At 33.9% G+C, this 18,981-nt stretch overlaps 1 protein-coding gene across 1 annotated transcript in view; it reads left to right on the top strand.

Annotated features, from left to right (window-relative positions):
- The window catches only part of Pi3K59F (phosphatidylinositol 3-kinase 59F), a 109,392-nt gene that overhangs the window by 33,612 nt on the left and 56,799 nt on the right, over positions 1–18,981 (top strand). The gene's annotated exons all lie outside the window — the stretch shown is intronic.

Here is an 18,981-nt window from a genome sequence, read left to right as displayed (position 1 = left end):
TCAAGAAGTGTTGTCTAACAGGAATGTTCTGGATTAATCACGTGAATGATGATGTAACTTAGAACTATGTCTGCATATCATTGATAATTATCTGAATAATAATCACCTTGTCAGTAATTAAGTGTTATCTGATAATAATTTTTAAGAGAAAGTTCTATATTTTACACAAACATGATATAATATGTGATACCAGCTGTCATGAACAAGTGCATTGGATAATGCAATTGATTAATAAGTTATCGTTTGATTATGCTTGAGAACGAGAAGAAGATACGCATTTTTTTTTTTTTTTTTCGAAGAATCAGATTTATTTGCTAACCTGTGAGGAGAAAAACAGTATAGAGCACGGCTATTCTGCACCGCATTCCATGAAAATCGTTATTACCGAGACCAAAATGTCATGAAAAGCGTTGGAGCAAAGTTCAAGTTTTTAAATGACTTTCTGCAAACCCGAAACATAGCTAAATCGCTTCTTCATACCAAAGAAAATATTTTCACCAAATTTCAAAGAAAATTGTCAGAGCCATTTTCATGGTAGAACTATACACCCATGAAACTTTCTTTAAGCTGCACAACGTGAGTTTATCCCAAGTCAAGACGTGGTGAAATCGTTTATATATATATATATATATATATATATATATATATATATATATATATATACACCTAGAGATAGATTTTCGTCTAATTTTATTCATTGGGTCCGTTTAAATATAAAATATCATGCTTCAGTTTTCTTCTACAAACACCAACAGATAGTTTATTTTTATTTAAACGTCCCGCGATTGTGCACTGAAGCTAAGGGAAACAATAATAATGAGATGAATGATAATGGTAGAATGAAGGAAGTGAAAGGAAGCGTGAGAACTTCAAGAAAACCCACGCACATGGTATTTGTTGATCACAAACTTAACTTTGCACCAGAGGTGAACTCTCTACCACTGAGCTACCAATGTTCACACAGACATATACTGATAGTCTCTGCCCCGACCAAAACTGATTTCAACATTATACGGGGTGCTGTACGCTCTCTCTATAGTTATCAGGGCACAAAAGACGATTAAAACTTGCTACAACGTATTGGATCGTGAAAGGGAAGGTTATACGAATATCTGTACATTCAAATTTAATGCACAATACCGGTACAGTAACGTACAGACTTCATCGCGCTAAATCAAGTTCGCTAAATGTCGTAACCCTTGCGGAGTACTATTGGTGACAGCAAGGGATAGTGTCGGTGGCGCATATGCATATTTTACGATAGAGTAATGTCTTCCAACTTCACTACGGTGTGCAAAGGAAGGACACATGCTTCCTCTTTAATGTATCTTCAGAAGAAGTTCCGGAGCTGTTAAATCCGTAGTGTATACCTTCGTGGCCAAGTGGCGTTCTTTCCGTGTATGTGGTTTCCAACGCCGGTGAGTGTATTTGGATCGGATAAACCCCGAGTAATGACTCAAATTCTATTTGAAGTATTAGATCCCGCCTCATACAGTCCCAGTATCCAAAAAGGTCACAAACTTGGAATTCGGAGGAGAATGGCTGTCAAATCACATAAACGGGAGACCAGATGATTGGGACACAGTTCTTGAGGTAGAGGCAGACTTGTGCGTGATGTGTTAAGTTACACAGTCCTGCTGGTGTGAAATTGCGACACCAATTTTAGTGCCTGAAACTTTGGAACGATAAATGTACGCCTTGTGGGAATACTAGATGGAGAATCTTTTTCTTTTACACAAGACAAGCAGTTAGTTGTTCGTCAAGAAATACTCACGATTCCACAAGACGTTCTACGATCTTGAATGTCTTTCTTCCTCTGTTTCTAACACATTTCCTCTGTTTCGTATATCCTTGCGAAAGGAAGACATTTGGCGAGCTTTATGTTTTCAAGATACGCTGAAGTTTGTGTACACGCATTAGATGCAAATGTACAGTATATCACTTCACACATTAAATAAAACTGTTCTAAATTCATGCAAAATAACATATTTAATCTATACATTAAAATACAAAATATTAAATACAGAAAACATTTTTAAAGTTCATTTACTGGTATTTCCTTACACTTGAAAAAGAGATCACGGTGTTGGCTTTTCATTTTTATCCAAATAGTTTTACGTAATCAGATTACGAACTGCAGTTATGATAAGATGTTTAGATATCTCCTTGATATCACTATATATAGTTAACTCTGACTTATATTTAATCTGAGAGCGCCAAGGTTCTTCCAATTAGTACTGCTTTATATATGTAGTAATTTAATATATTAAATCCACAAGATCACTTTCTCTGTTTCTTTTCTTTGTTTTTGTCTTTTTTTTAATGCGAAAACAAACGATATTAGTCAACTAGTGCAATTGAGGAAGTTTTCAATTATTCATGTAATACTTATTCGTAAGAAATTTTACTGTTATATAACATAATACACACATCGTTAGTAATTAAAAGAAAACAGAAAACTAAATAGAATTTGAAGATTATATTTGTTACAAAGCTTGATGTTGGATGTACGGAAGGATGCTTTCTTGATCTCGACTCCGAGCAACGAGTTATTGTAATCAGATATTGTCAACGCAAGCTGAGTGAAACTGGTTTGTTTGGTATTCACTTTTCATATTCTGTCATTGTCATTCCACTTCTGCACTCTTCTCCACAACTATCTGTCTGAGGCAGTTCTTTCCCACGCCACAACACATTTCTTGATTTCATCATACACCATTGTTATGAAGACGTTTTCTAGATCTCTTCGTGGTCCCTGTAACCAGTCAGGCTTGCTTTTGTCCTTCGACCATCATTTCTTGTAGCCAGTGTTCTGCCACCGTCATTTCAATTCCTTGATTTTCACAGTAATATGCGTCAGTCACTCTTGTCATCTTTCTGATCCAAGTGATTCCGTTTGTCTTTGCGGTAAGGTTACCATATGTCATTATTTTTGCGGGCATGTCCGCATTTTGAGAGTAAACATTTCCATCCGCATACATTTTCCAAAACTCTGTGATTTGTTCATATTTTCTAAACGCAATTGTCAATTCAGTTTCAGTATTTCACATTTAAAGATATGTTTGCCTTTTTTATTCAAAAAAAGAATTGTGAAAACAAAATCTGACGAAAATATGAATAACCAAAGTCAGCATTCAATATAATGTGCAAGTATTCTTGTGTAATTATTTTTCATACATTCCAATATATTTTTATGATTTTTTTTTTAAATAAAAAAAGCTCGAAAGTAAAACTTATTACTCTTGTGTCGGAAGTTAATGTTCATATAACGAGTTATCAAGATGGAAGTGTGTCCAAATTCTGTCATTTCAGAATATGTAACCTTACTTTGCGAGTGATTCCTAGCATACATCTCGTCATCGTTTGCAAACGGTAAAGGCAAGTGTCCACGTCTCCGAACTATACAACAAAAGAAGCAGAATATATTTCTTGAAAATTTAACGCTTTAGAAACATTGCCACTTGACTTTTCAGTATGAAACTGTTTCTTCTGGAATGTGCTCTAGCCTAACTTAATATCTCTGCTAGTTTCTTCTTTAATGTTGCAATCCATGAATATCTTCTATCCCAGGTAGATTATGTTTTCTTTTCTGTTTTCGTATTTTACAAGATAACCAAAATGTTTTTGACGTTTAGAGCAATGATAAACGAAGAACAATGCAGTGGACGGTACGTATCTTTATATTAGAAGTAATTGTTATTAGCAACCAACACCTTTGCCAACGGTCCTGCAGCTGCAAAATATCCTGGTGATAAAACTCGACCTTCATGAATGTAAAGAAGCCCGTGAGTGCGTTCTGGAGGTCTCCCTCATTTGTGTAGGATCCCCCATGAAGGTGGTTGTCGAGGGAATGAAACAGGGGTAATATGTTGGCACGAGGTCCGGTGAATATGGTGCATGGTATAGTGTCTTCTAGCAAAGCTGCTGAAGTCTCCCTGTAAATAAATAAATTGTTTTTTTTTTTAAATTTCCTTGAGATAAACTGAGGGCCACAAAAATAACACTAGGGTCGCAAGTTTGATATGCCCGCTCCTAGACCTATCAAACAAATAATTTAAATTATTACATCGTTCAAGCATTATAGCAATCACGTTGAGACTTAGCGGAAGACCGTCCCAAACATCCTTCCAGATTGTTTTCTCCTCCTTCGTAAGATATCATAAAACCCACCACCGAAAGATTTTCCTATAACCTAATATCTTTTTATTGTGATTCATCACTTGCTGTGTTGTTGAACAATTTACTGTTGAATGAGTTGGAAATGGGGAAAATTGAAAGGGAGACAAAGGAAACATTTCAGAGGCGAAACTTTAGTTTTAAAAGAGTAACAATTTGCACGAATTTGATGAAAAACCTGTTTTGGGTATGAGAAACCCTTCGAGAAAGTCTTGAATTTGGAAAATCTAATCTAAGGAGCCACGCTGGCTCAGTAGTAGAGAACTCATCTCTGGTGCTTGAGGTTCCTGATTTGATTCCAGCCCGCGCCAAGTTTCATAAATGTCAGACACAATGTGTGTGGGTTTTCTCAAGGATCTCCCGTTTTCCTCCTCTTCCTTCATTCCACCATTATCATCTGTCTCAAAATTGTTGTTTCTTAATCTCAGTGCATAATTGTGACACGCTAAAAGAAAAAGAAGCACATCTATTGGTGTTTATAGAAGAAAATAGAGGCACGATATTTTGTATTTAACTGGATCCATTGATTTGTATAAAATTAGACGAAAACCTATTTCTAAATACAAGAAAGCGATTTCGCCATGTCTTGAAAATGGCTTTAAAAATTGTCTTTGTAATTCAGTGAAAATTATTTTCTTTGGTACGAGGAAGCGATTTAGCTAGGTTTCAGGTTTGGAGAAAATCATTAAAAATTTTGAACTTTGAGGCTCCAACGATTTTCTTAACACTTTCCAGTTTCCGTAATAACAATTTTCATAAAATGCGGCGCAGAATAGCCATTAGATTACCAATCCAAGAAATTCTTCATTGGTTCCCTACTACTGTGTTTTTCTTATCACACGTTACCAAATAAATTTAATTTTTCGAACAATCAAATGCCTACCTTCTGTTCGTTCTCAAGCATAATCAAACAATGATATATATATATATTGATTAATTATGTTATCCAACGCACTTATTCGTGACAGCTGGTATCACATATTACAACATGTTTGCGTAGAAATATAGAACTTTCTCTTTGAAATTATAATTGCAAGACACTTAATTACTGATAAGTTGATTATTATTCAGATAATTATCAATGATATCCAGATATAGTTCAAAGTTAAAGCATCTTTCACGTGACTAATCCAGAACATTCCTGTTAGACAACACTTCTTGACGTCTACTAATTAAATTTAATAGAAGAGCTATTTTTACTTCTCCTTTCCTCCCTATAAAAATCATTTTTAACAGTATAATCAGTTCTGACGTACATTCTGAAGAAATCATAGATACACATACTTGTTGTTCATTGAATTTCGATTTCTACATAGTTAATTTACATACTATTATGTGTATAAACGGGGGAAAACGTAAGGATTTGTAATTCAGAAGTTATCGTTAAGATTACATTTAAATCATTGAACCTTTTATCTATCATTGTACAGGATCAAATAATAATTGGCAAAATCTGATTATGATATATATCCCATATTTTTGATATCCAGAACAAAAGATATTTAATTAACTAATCTATATCAAATATATATCTTAAGTGCTCTTCAAATACAGTTATTTTGAAAAAAAAAAAAAGATTTAAATATCAGTATTAAATATGTTTTCCATTGTAATTTTAACATCACGCTACATGTCTTTTAGACAACAAAGAATAAGACCAAAATGGTGTCTGCTTTTTCCTTCTTTCTCTCTTTTTGTCTATTTACCAATGATCACAGAATTCAGATAGGTTCGCATGATAATCAAGACTGATCAATAGCGTGAAGAGGTGAATGAACGCTTACTTAAGAGAGAAAATTTATTGCAGTACTTTAGTTGATTGATTTCATTAGTTCTTTCGACCGACCACTGGAGTGAAGGAAATCTTGAACTCCGAAAAATATAATAATAATAATAATAATAATAATAATAATAATAATAATAATAATAATAATAATAATAATAATAATAATAATAATAATAATAATAATAATCCGTGTCCGGAGGAGGACATTTAGCGGACTTCATGTTTTCAAGATACGCTGAACTTTGTATACAATACATGTCACACACTCATAGTCAACGTCTTGCGAATAAAATCAGAAAAATAAACACACTGCTGAACAAGACTGCACTTATTTAATATAAAAACACATTTACACGTGACGTTTCGATCTTCTAGCCAAGATCCTCATCAGACGTACATCAGTGCAGTACGTAGATGCAAATGTGCATTATTTCATTTAATACCTCAATAAAGTTCTCACTATCCTTTAATTGTATCCTGAAATTTGGAGATAATGATACTGTCTACTGTACGTAATGCGTCATTATTATTATTATTATGTATGCTCGCGTTTACATTTACATAGAAAGAGATGTTTTATTCACCACATTAAGATGTACTATGATGTATTGCTTGATAGAAATAATCAACTGATAGTTTTATTGTAATATTTTTTTTTAATCTGAGGAAAGTATTTTTTACCCCATATTGTTCTACTAACAGGGAACACGATACGATAGTGTTACATTGAACTACTGAACTTTCCTGTTACTTAAGATAGGCCAATAGCGATAAATGAGCTTTTTACGTTCAGAGCTGTCAGTCATGTTCTCGCACTTCCTAAACTGTAGGTTCATCTCATTTCGAAAACACAGTTCTCTCTCTTAAATGGGATTTCCCAAATCCCTGTTTGAATGATTTTTCTCGAACTTGAGACTAATTATATGATTTTCTCTCTCTGAAAAGAGTAGGATCACTCTATTTATACAAATTGTTAAGTAGTTTTCAAGATAACATAGAAATCAAGAATTGTGCGATTTAAACTACGTGAAAATAATAATTTTATTCCATATATAGAATAAAATAGAACCTATTATTATTATTATTATTATTATTATTATTATTATTATTATTATTATTATTATTATTATTATTATTATTATTATTATTATCACTTCTCGGCATTTGGCCCCGTGATTGCTCATTTCTTTTAAGATCTTTTTCCTTTTTCTGGCCAATTACCATCAATGAGTAACTGTCCCTCCATAAGGTGGGGCTGAAAACTCAGTGAGCAGTAAGTCGAGGTGCGTTAGTATCTCGCAGCAGGGCTCTATAACGGCTAAGCAGGGACCTTTCCATCTTCTCTGTCCCTAAGCTTCACAACATAACAGATTGGGTCATGAGGTCTTCAGTATTTTTAGGTCTTCTGGCAGGTCGAGAAGCTGATTTCTTTTCTTTAATTTGTGAGCAGATTCCTTTTTGGCCATTTGGAGTCCTTTTTTTGTGTGCGTGTGTTCATTGTCTTTTTCAACTACTGTTACTATATTTATATTAAATGGCACCTTTAGCAGATGATTGCCCACAATGTAATCAATGTATATATGGAAAGCAAAAGACTGTTAAATGTAATGCATGTCAAAGAAAATGTCGCTCAGCTTGTTTTGAACAAATAAGTAAGAAGGAACATATCCAATTAAGTGAATTTAAATGTAATGTTTGTGTTCAAAAAGATATATATATATATATATATATATATATATATATATATATATATATATATATATATATATATATATATATATATATATATATATATATATATATATATATTGTTTGTGGTAGTCAGCTAGTGGTAGGCAATTACGTATCTGAAAATGAACAGAGACAAGATGACCAGTTACCTTGTTGTAAGGGTTCTTCTATGGACATTCAAACGATATCAAAATTAATTGAATTTAGTGTAAACCAGATCAAGGGTGAACTTTTGCATGAACTTCTTGAACTTAAAAATGAAATTGTAAATTTAAGGAAAGAAAACTCTTCGTTGAGAGGTCTGTTAATTAGAGAACCAGTGTACACCCGTAAGATTTCAACTTCTAACCAGAACTTAGAACAAGACCTTACACCGACTCCTAACATCAGTGATCAAAATCATTTTCCAAATTTAACAGATAATAGTAAAATTGGAAAAGATGAGCGAATATCCACTAAGTTAACACCTTCACTCTGGTCTCAAGTAATATCTAAAAATAACAAACCATTTCAAGCTTGGAAAGTTAACAACTTGCCGATTTCGATTCTCGGAGAGAACCAAGAAAACTCAGGTAATTCAAACCTGGTATCTAAATCAAGAAAAAAAAAAAAAAAAAGCACTGTTTGTAACAAGATTTAACCCGTTAGTTACTAGTGAAGAAGTTGAAGGGATTGTTAAGGAACTTAATATGAAAGAATTGGTTTGCACCAGATTGGAAAACAAACATAATTCTTACTCTTCCTTTCATACAGAGGTGAATGAATCAGATTTCTCCCGAATCAACGATCCTAAAGAGTGGCCTATAGGTATTCTCATAGGACCTGTCTATGGTAAACTGCGGAATTATGGCGAAGTTACCAATCATAATTCTCCTACTAGGCATGACGAACCTAAACCTTAAAATTTGGTATCAAAATGTTCGTGGATTAAGAACTAAAAGTAGTGATTTTTTTTTCTCTTCAATCCCTGACTGTGAATATGATATAATCGCGGTAACAAAAACATGGTTATCCCATATTCATAGAGACTACGATTATTTCCCAGATACTTATATCTGTTTTAGATCCGACAGATTATATAACGAAGAGTCATGTCAAAGAGGTGGTGGATCCCTGGTAGCAATAAGGAAAAACTTTATGGTGAATCGCTGGCCTGATCTTGATCTTATAAGTGAATGTGTGTGGATTGAACTAAAATGTAATTCTGCAAAGAATCTCTTAATATCGTGTGTTTATCTTCAACCAACCTTTTCCCCCGTGAATTTTGAAAATTACCTGAACCGTATTTCTAGTAGGTTGAATCCTCTGGAAAATGATATATTGATTTTTGGAGATTTCAACATGTCCAAAATTGATTGGTTAAATAATGATCAGCTTCGAGGAATACATTATTATTCCAAATTGAAGTTTCAGCAATTATCTGTTTTTTTAGAACATACTAACCTGTGTGTTAAACCCTCAGTCTCTGCTCTAGATCTTGTTATCACTAATGCTACTTTTGTGTCAAGAAAACCTAATCAGTGCATGGTGCATCCTAATACTTTTCATTATCCGATTGAAACCATTGTATTCTTACCTAAAGGTTGTAAAATGAATAAGTTCTCTAAACGTTTTCAATTTGTTAAAGGTGATTATTACGCATTATATCAACAACTAGCTAATACTGATTGGTATAATATCTTGCTAAAACCAGATATAAATGAAGCAGTTTTGCATTTTGAAAAAGTAATTGTATTAGCTATGGAAACGAATATTCCGAAATCTATGCCAAGAATATCTAAATATCCTTGTTGGTACTTCATCTTTTTTTTTTTTTTTTTTTAATTAAAAGCTAAGAATTTAGCACACAAAAGATATAAAATTACTTCAAATTATAAAGACTATTTATTATTTGTCAATTACTGCAAGGCCTTTAAGACTGAATTAAAAGATGACAAACGTATTTACTATATTAAAATGGAAAATCAATTAAATAGTAATCCTGAGGAATTTTGGAGATATGTGTGTAAGGGCAAAAACAAAACTGCATCTGGAATTGTAGTAAATGATTCTTTGGTTACTGACTGTGAGTCGTTGGCAAATTTATTTGCAGAGTACTTTGCATCAGTCTACCAGACATTTCCAACTATTAGTAATACAAACAATTATTTAACATCACCACTGTGAGAGGAAGTCTCCGTGAGAGGAAACTACCTCTTATTACAACTAGAAATTTAAGAGATGCTATTAAATCCTTAAAGACTAAATCTGCGTCTGGTATAGATGGAATGCCTGTTTTTATTATAAAAGGTGTTTCTGAGGTAATTTCACCAATGTTAGCATCCTTGTTTAATTGAAGTTTAAATGAAAGTATTTATCCTGAAGCTTGGAAAATTGTAGCCGTAACACCAATACCCACGACTAAAGGTGACAAAATTAATGATTATAGACCAATTTCTATAATGAATGTTATTCCTAAAATTTTTGAAAAAATAATGTACAACTACTTGTATAATGCTGTATGTGATCAGTTAGACATAAATCAACATGGGTTTATAAATGGTAAATCAGTTATTACAAATTTGGCATGCTTTGTTCATAGTTTGTTCTCTGTTATTCGATCGGGTGGTCAGACTGATGTTATTTACTTTGATTTTGCCAAAGTTTTGACAAATTACCTCATAACTTATTAATAAGTAAGTTGTACAAGTACAATCTATCGAATCAGATAAAGTGGCTAGATTCGTACTTAAATAATAGGAAATTCAAAGTTAGGTATAATGGCTATATTTCTTCTATTCATAATATAACATCTGGTGTGCCCCAAGGTTCCAATCTCGATCCCTAGTACTGTATGTAAATGACCTATCTGAGAAGTTAACTTGTAGATATTTGATGTATGCCGATGACATAAAATTTTTTAAGGAAATTAAAACCCTTCGTGATCAAGTCACGTTACAAGAAAATATTGAACCAGTTGTCAAGTGGTCAGAAAATATTTTTTTGCCTTTGAATATTACCGAAACTAAAGGTATAACTTTCTCAAGGAAAACTGATCTTTTTTATATGTGATTACACAGTTGGTAAACAGAGAATCGATTTTGGAACCTATGTCAAGGATTTTTGGATAATTTTAGATAAGCTATTATTTTGTAAACGTTTATAGGTAATTACATCTATGGCCAGGAAAAATTTAACAATGTTAGAATGGCTTTGCCGTAATTTTTCGAATATCAACACTTGTAAAATTTTATACATTTGCAACGTGCGTTCTCATTTGGAGTACAGCACGGTCATTTGGAATAGTGAAGCTAAGTACTTTATAAATGCCATAGAATCTGTTCAAAACAATTTTTTTGCCTGGTTACGATGGAAGTTCAAAGATTTCAAAGATATGAGCTTGTCCTGCATCTAAAGAGCTCCATCTGTTACCTCTAACTGATAGGCGGTGTATTTTTGGTTTGAGTTTTTCTTTTATTGATGGTTTATGGTCCATAAGAATTTCTTATCGTAATGTCAGAAATTTTGTACCTTTTGTTTCGAATGTTTCTACCTTAAAATGTTCAATCTATACAACTATAGATACAGCCAACAAGTATTACAATGTTCTAGATATCTTCCAAAATAACTTTGCCAAAGTCCGTTCACAATTAATTACAGTTCTAAAAGACCTATAATGCTTGTAAGATGCCATTTGAAAGATTTTTATAAAGGTTTTTTAGGTTGCTTTTTTCTCTCATCTTTTATTTTCCTATCTTCTTTTCCTCTCTTCTATCCTTTTTTTCTTCGGATACTACATCTTTTTTATCTTGGTCTGAGTTTTTATTAATATATCGTATGCAATTCTTTCACTTTTCCGTATGCTTATTTTATTTTTATTATTATTATTAGTCTTATGAATGAGTGTTTTTTTACTTGATGTGTTTATTTTCAATCTCTAATAGCAAGTACATAGTGTCTTTCTGAAACGTTTTTTTTTCTTTAAAAAAATATTTTGTAAACTGTTTCAACTATACCGTGAATAATGTTTTATTTTTGTATTTTATACGCAATACTTATTCTAAATGCATGATAATTATGCTTATATATATTTTTTTTACTACTGCTTTCTTAGTATTTTTCACTTTGTAATAGGCATTGCGTTTTTTTTTTAAATTTTTTTTTGAACCAATATTTTATTTCATTTTACCTATTTTAGTATGATCAGTTGTATGTTATGTCTATCTGCATACGCCCTATGCTTGTATAAACCCTTGTTTCTTTTCTTTTTTGGGGCACTTGTGGCTGTAATTTTTGTTCCCAATAAACATTTCAAACATTATTATTATTATTATTATTATTATTATTATTATTATTATTATTATTATTATTATTATTATTATTATTATGTGAATTTTGTTCGTTCTGGCTGTAGAACTGCTTTCCCTTAATTAAAAGCAAAATCTTAATAAAGCAAATCATTTTTAATAACTAACAGTGTTACAGTTTCGGTAGTGTATTATTGCCTTCATCAGGCACATTAGTTGTAAACATAAAACCAAAATATTAGGTAATTTATTTTATATGAAAGTAGATTATTTCAAAATATTCTTAATTTGTGCGTATATACATGTATTATAACAGTATTTGAAGTGATATATTATCAAAAACTACCATTATATTATATAAACACAAAACAATACTATTTAGAATACTTAAAGGAAGAGGGATCTTTCCCTTCCTTAAGATTTGTGATCGCGATACGAATCCACAACATACACAGCAAATGAAGCTGTTCTAATATTCAGTAAAATAATATATTTAATCTATACATTGAAATGCAAAATATTAAATAAAGAAAGCATTTTTGAAGTACATTCGTTAGTATATCGTTACACTTGTAAGGGAACTTGAAAAAGAGATCACGGTAATGGCGTTTATTTTTATAAGAGTGGTTTTACACAATCAGATTACAGACTAAAATTGTGATAAGATGTTCAGATAACTCTTTGATAGTGTTGACTTTATTTAATCCGAGACACTCAAGGTTCTTTCAATTAATATGGCATATATATATATATATATATATATATATATATATATATATATATATATATATATTAAATCCACAAGATCTCCTCTCTAATTTGCTTTTCTTTCGTTTTTGTTTTTAATGCGAGTGCAGCTGAGGAAGTTTTCAATTATTTATGTAATATTTATTCTGTAAATGGAGTAATTCGTAAAAAAAAAAAAAAAATACAGTTAATATAAAATAATACACACACATCATTAGTAATTGAAATTAAACTAAGTAGATTTTGAAGATTAAATTATTTTCAAAGTTCGATGTTGGCTGTATGAAAGTAATGCTTTCAAGACTTCGATTCGAAACAACAAGTTCTTTTAATCAGATATCATTAACGCAAGATGAGTGAAACTGGTTTGTTTGTTATTTCTTTGTCATTCACTTTAAACTTACCGATGCCTTCAGTTTTCGCTTTCTCTTGTTTCGTAGACTTATCTTCAGTTTATGTTTCTTTTAATCGATAATAAACTTCTGCATCCACTACGATAGAGGAGCTACGGTAAAGGTGCCAAGATATGTAATTCGTAGTTCTTTACAAACTTAGTCAGATCAATTTTACAGTAGATATTGGGCTACACAGGAATAATTAGAAGTCGTAAGCATCACGCAAAGCACAGTAAAAGAAGATGATTAAAACTTCTTGAATAAATGTGATTTGATTCGTAAAAAGAATTATATATACGTACATGTCCGGTGTTTCAGACAGAGCGTCCTGTTATGAATTACAAACGGCTGGAGATTAAACAAAAAGTGAGATGGAAAGATGTCAGGGGCGCATCGAATGAAACTGAGGCGTTCTTCTTACCCTACAGGTCCCTTCATCATTATGCCTTATGGTGTCACCCGAAAATATTAAATGGGAAAAGCCATATGTAAAGGGATATATCACTTAAAAGATCATGGAAAACAAAAAGCTTTTGTAGTAAACTTTTTAATGTGGGATCCATTTGCAAAATTACGACCGTTTAATTAGAGTTTATAGTCAGTCATTGTCAGTCCATTTCTGCACTCATCTCCACAACTATCTATCTTGGGCGTGCTTTTCCACGACACACTACATTGTTATAAAGACGTTTTCCTACTAAATCCTTCCTTGGCACCTGTGACCAGTCAGGCTTGCTTTTATCCATCGACAATTTCTTCAAGCAATGCGTTCTGCCCACTGCAACTTCAATACCTTGATTTTCACAATAATATGCGTCACTTTTAATATCTCTGGTGTTTCTTCTTTAATGTTGACATCCATTAATATCTTCTGTCCCTGGTAGATGTAGGTTTTCTTTTCTGATTCCCCATCTTACTTCAATCTGACTTTCGTACAAAGTTGTTGAACGTCACTCTCGTCTTTTCTACATTAATTTTCAACTTTACTCTATTACTCTTCTATCATATCTCACAAATCTGTATTATTGTTTGAAGAGAACGTGATGTCAGCAATACGAAGAACAGTCAAATGCTCCCCAAACATTTATTCGTTCCATAAATTAAGGGACACCATGACAAAGTGGCACACAAATAATGATGACCAATCCTAATTTGCGGAACCAAACATATGGGAGAGATACCCAAGGATCACACTGATGATCAGTTAACACAGAAAAACAGCAAATGATGTCGACAAGGCACTTTCTCTTGTAGGTTCATTCTGTAGATGGCATGTTTGTTCGTTTGACATCGCCAGAAACGTTCAGGCATCCAGCAGGTCGTGGGTAATGAGTCCCACTCTTACACAAACACCCATCCAAGGGCATCCAGATACCAGGATGATGGATTTCGGGCTGTCATCCGATGTCCAAGGGCATCCCAGGTATGTTCAATCAGATTAAGATCCAGGGAGCCTGTAGCAATTCCAAACACGTGATATCCTAGTGGTCTGGTATTCCTCCACTTGAATCTCTGTGGACGGGCATTATCGTCCATTAGAGGAAACCTAGGACCATATGCAGCGCGGAAGAGTCGCACATATTATTAACGTCCCCTGTAGGTGGCACCCATCATAGTACCCTTCGGGAATATATGTATGGAGATGCCCGTGTCGCTAACATAATGCCATTCAACTCCGGCACCGTCATAACGAATTCGCTTTAAAAAATTGACAAGGTCATAACGTGTTCTAGTCTCCCTCAGATTTACAAATGTCAAGAATGATTCCCCAGAATGAACCATCACTTACCAATGAAGATTATGTAATCCCACTGTTCTTGAGTCCACTCATGGTGGGATGTGTAACTATCGATACAAAGTTCATCGGGAAACATGGGTCCCAGAAGCTGCCGCAAGGTCTTAAGCTAGTTCAGGCGCAGTGCTGGTTACATGTCGTCAGGTATTTAATGCCAGATGGAAGTCCTCGCGGTGGGTTGTGACACATGGCGTTCTGCTTCTTATTGCATTTGAATATTTTCGCCTTCGTGGAACCTTGTCTAAATTCGCAAAATTACACTACGAACCACATTCAACTTCGAACACACATCTCATTGACTTGGTCCCATTTCTTCTGTGGTAAAGCTCTTACCTCTAGTGTGTGGGGTCTGGTTTGATCCTCAGCCATGTAAGTTTGTGGTAGACAACCTCGTATCTGTGGGTTTCCTCGAGGTACGCCGGTTTCCTCCCACTAGTCTTCCGGTGCTACGGCCACGCGTGTCTTCATTGCACCATCATCTAGCTTCCTGCTCATTTGATGTGTATCTTCGTTTCTAAGCTGGCCTTCCATATATAACAATTTCGGTAGAGATTATCCTCCCCTCTGGTTGAGTATAGTGTGAATATTGGTAATAGTGTCGTGGCGGATGTATACTAGACACTATGAGTTCTCAAGTAGAAGACGACACATTTCTTCAGGAGACGGGATTTTTTATTTCAGGTAAATCAAAAAATATTTTTTTTACCACATTTCATTGGAAGCAATATTTCATGTTCTTGATGTAGATTTCTTCTCTCTTGTTCTTTATTAGCGCGTTTGAACATAAAAGAATGTGTTAATGGAAATAATGAAGTTTCCTGCGTTCAGAAATTACAACAAATAAAACGATCCTTCTTACCCCTCCTTCTTGGGATAGACGAACCACACAGCCACATAGATAAGTGGCAATCTATCCCAAGTTATTGTTTGTAATGTGTGGGAGGGAGGGGGAAGGAGTGGAACAAAATAACTTTAATGTTTTAATATTTCTCCAGCTTCTTTTTTTTAACTTTATTTTAAGGTTCGCAGATTTAGAGGTAATTAGATTTAGCATTACCTTCCAAACACAAGGAAGCCACGCGTACGCGCCTTTGGCGTGGGAGGCCCGGGTTCGATTCCCGGCGGGAGCTCATGTGGTTCGGATTCCACGTTAACAGTAGGTCCACGTCTCATATAGCCTCGCTGCTGAACGGGACATTAAACTCAAAATCAACTCAACTCAACAAGGAAGCCACAGCATTGTTATGAGAAAAAAAGTATTGCTCACCCGCTGACAGTCGCTATTGGTTCAAAGATATTCCGAAACTATTTCGAGCGGCAAAAAAGATAACACTCCACTATATATATATATATATATATATATATATATATATATATATATATATATATATATAGGGTGTTTCAAAACAACACCGACAACGTTTGAGAGGCGATTCCTGACACCAAGTTAAGACAAAAAGTATAGACCAACCCGGGTGCATAAATGCTTCCTTTCGGAGTTATAGGCTACCGAAAACATGAAAAAATGAACTTTAAAGGTCCATAGTTCCAAAACTATGGAAACTACCGTAGTCGGGCCAAGACCCTTCACTTAGGAACCAATATGTGCCCTATCCAGAAATCCATGTTTCAGAATCCTAAGGTATTTGGATATTTGGATAGGGCACATACTAGTTCCTAAGAGAAGTATTCGCCCGACTGCGGTAAGTCCCATAGTTTTGGAGCTATAAACCTTTTAAAGTTCATTTTCTCATGTTTTCGGTAACCTGTTACTCCGAAAGAAAGCATTTGTGCACACAGGTTGGTCTATACTTTTTGTCTTATCTTGGTGTAAGAAATCACCTCCCAAACATTGTCGGTGTTGTTTTGAAACACCCTGTATACATACATATATTCTGGTGTTAAAGCAGATGCCACATGATACTATTCAAAAAGCTTCTTCCAAAATATTGATTTTAATATCACCACTCTCGTCTCTAAAACAACTGGAATCTGCTGGGGTTTGGCAAAAGTCTTCGGATGAACACATCAACTTACAGAAAAACAGGAACAGGAAGGTTAAGTGCACCAAATCGACCGCAAGAAACAAGTAAAAGGTACTTCCAATCAGATCCTCATCTTCATCCAGCGATGATGATCAATTGATAATATATGCTGACAGTGATAAAAATGAATGTGTTGGATATGGCGAAAATTATAATGAAACAAGAGAAGACGATTGGACACAGTGTATTATATGTGAATGCTGGTTACATGAAGGCTGTTCGAAATATGAGAATGTTTGTGATTTTAGAGTCAAAGTTTCAGGTAGACTAAACAAGATGCAAAGTATGTTACAATGTAATTATCGGCAGTTTTTTCTTCTTAAAATATGAAGCTTAAATATTCTTGCCATTTGCAAATGTTTCTTTTCTGGATTCCATGTTAAAAAGAAAATTCATTTTTAGATTATGAATATTTCAATCTTATATTAATCAATATTAAATTTTAGTAAAAACCTGGGAAGCTGAATATGTGCTTTATTTAAGATAAACTGTTCCAAATCTTTATTTATTGTTTAGATTCTGCATATGGTTTATCAGTTTCACATTGCATGGTACGTCTAACCCATAGTACTATGGGATAGATGGATCAGTCAGCCATTTTTCAAGATTAAATATCAGGTAGAAACAGTTCTTTTTTATCCTAAAATCCTTTAGATGTTACAGAAAGTCCTTTCTTGGATTTCATGTAGAAAAACTTGCTCTACATATACAATTATTCGAGTTATTGGAGGCATATAAAAAGAGGTCCATCTCTACTGTCTACTGATAATTAATCACGCTCGTAGAAGTTTCCGGCATCCACGAAATTACATTTTGTGCCGTAGCATCTTGATTTAAAGAAAGAAGCAAATCCCTTAACTTTTGGATATGAGTGTAATAATATTCTGAAGTACTTTCTTCTGTATTCTTACAATAGTTTAGGTGGGACAAATGGACACGTCGTAACATTTCGGCGTATTTTCGGAATACGAGTGGCAACACTGTAGTGAATGTGGATGGCGATTTGGGTTGTGTATAGATAGTTTTTCTGTGTCCACAAATCCACTTAAGTCAGAATAGTTGGCGATACGAAGACATCAAGCTTCCATCTATATATCAGATAAGGAACGTAAATCAATATTTATAATAATTGCAAGGTCTTAACATCGTAAAGCGCTAAGGTATTACAAAATATAAAAATCAGAGCGTAAAATATAAAAATCAGATGATGTGTGCGCTATGAATCGCGCAAATGCTGTAACTTAGTCACCATCTGCCATCTGTTGGTAAAAGTTGGTATTTCATTGGAAAGCTGTATGTTGGGGCAGACGGATGCTGACATTTAAAATGATTTTGAGAGATTGTGATAAGCAATGAAGTCTAGAAAGATGTTGAACGAACTCAGTGGTAATTGATACAGTCTTTCATTTTCCTTTCAATCATGGTTCGGCACCGGGAAAGAACAATAAACAGATGCAAGTTGGATGCCGAGTTCATGGCATCCTCAGTTAACGCTGTTTAGGAAACTACAGTTTCCACTGTCAGCAGCAGCAAGAACGATGTTCGTTGCAATACATTGCAGCGACGTGTTCTTTCTGATAGAGACGTTTGGACATTTTCGATTGATGTAGAAAACGAACTAGAAACCTACCTATTAGATCTTAACGGAATTGGATTTGGTTTGACTACGAGGAAGCTTTGCTCTTTGGTGTATCGTTTTGGTGTGGTAAATAATTATAAACATCCGTTCAACAACAACACATAAATGGCAGGTGCTGACTGGATTAGAGGTTTTCTGTTACGTCATAAGCGTATGAGTGTACGAGTGGCTGAAAGATTATCATATGCTAGGAAAAAAAATTTTAACCAGAGAGAAGGTTCAAAAGTTCTACACTTATTTGGAATACCTACTTGATGAATACAACGTACGTAATGAACCGAGCAAAGTGTTTAACTATGCAAATCTGAATTCTAGTTAGTACACACTCCAAAGAAGCACATCGCCAGACACGTTAAAAAAATGAGTAGTTTGTCAAACAAC

Source organism: Thermobia domestica, chromosome 12, assembly GCF_964235325.1.
Source record: "Thermobia domestica chromosome 12, izTheDome1.hap1.1, whole genome shotgun sequence".
In the NCBI taxonomy this organism is placed as follows: Eukaryota; Metazoa; Arthropoda; class Insecta; order Zygentoma; family Lepismatidae; genus Thermobia; species Thermobia domestica.
This window is presented reverse-complemented; position numbering and strand designations above follow the sequence as displayed.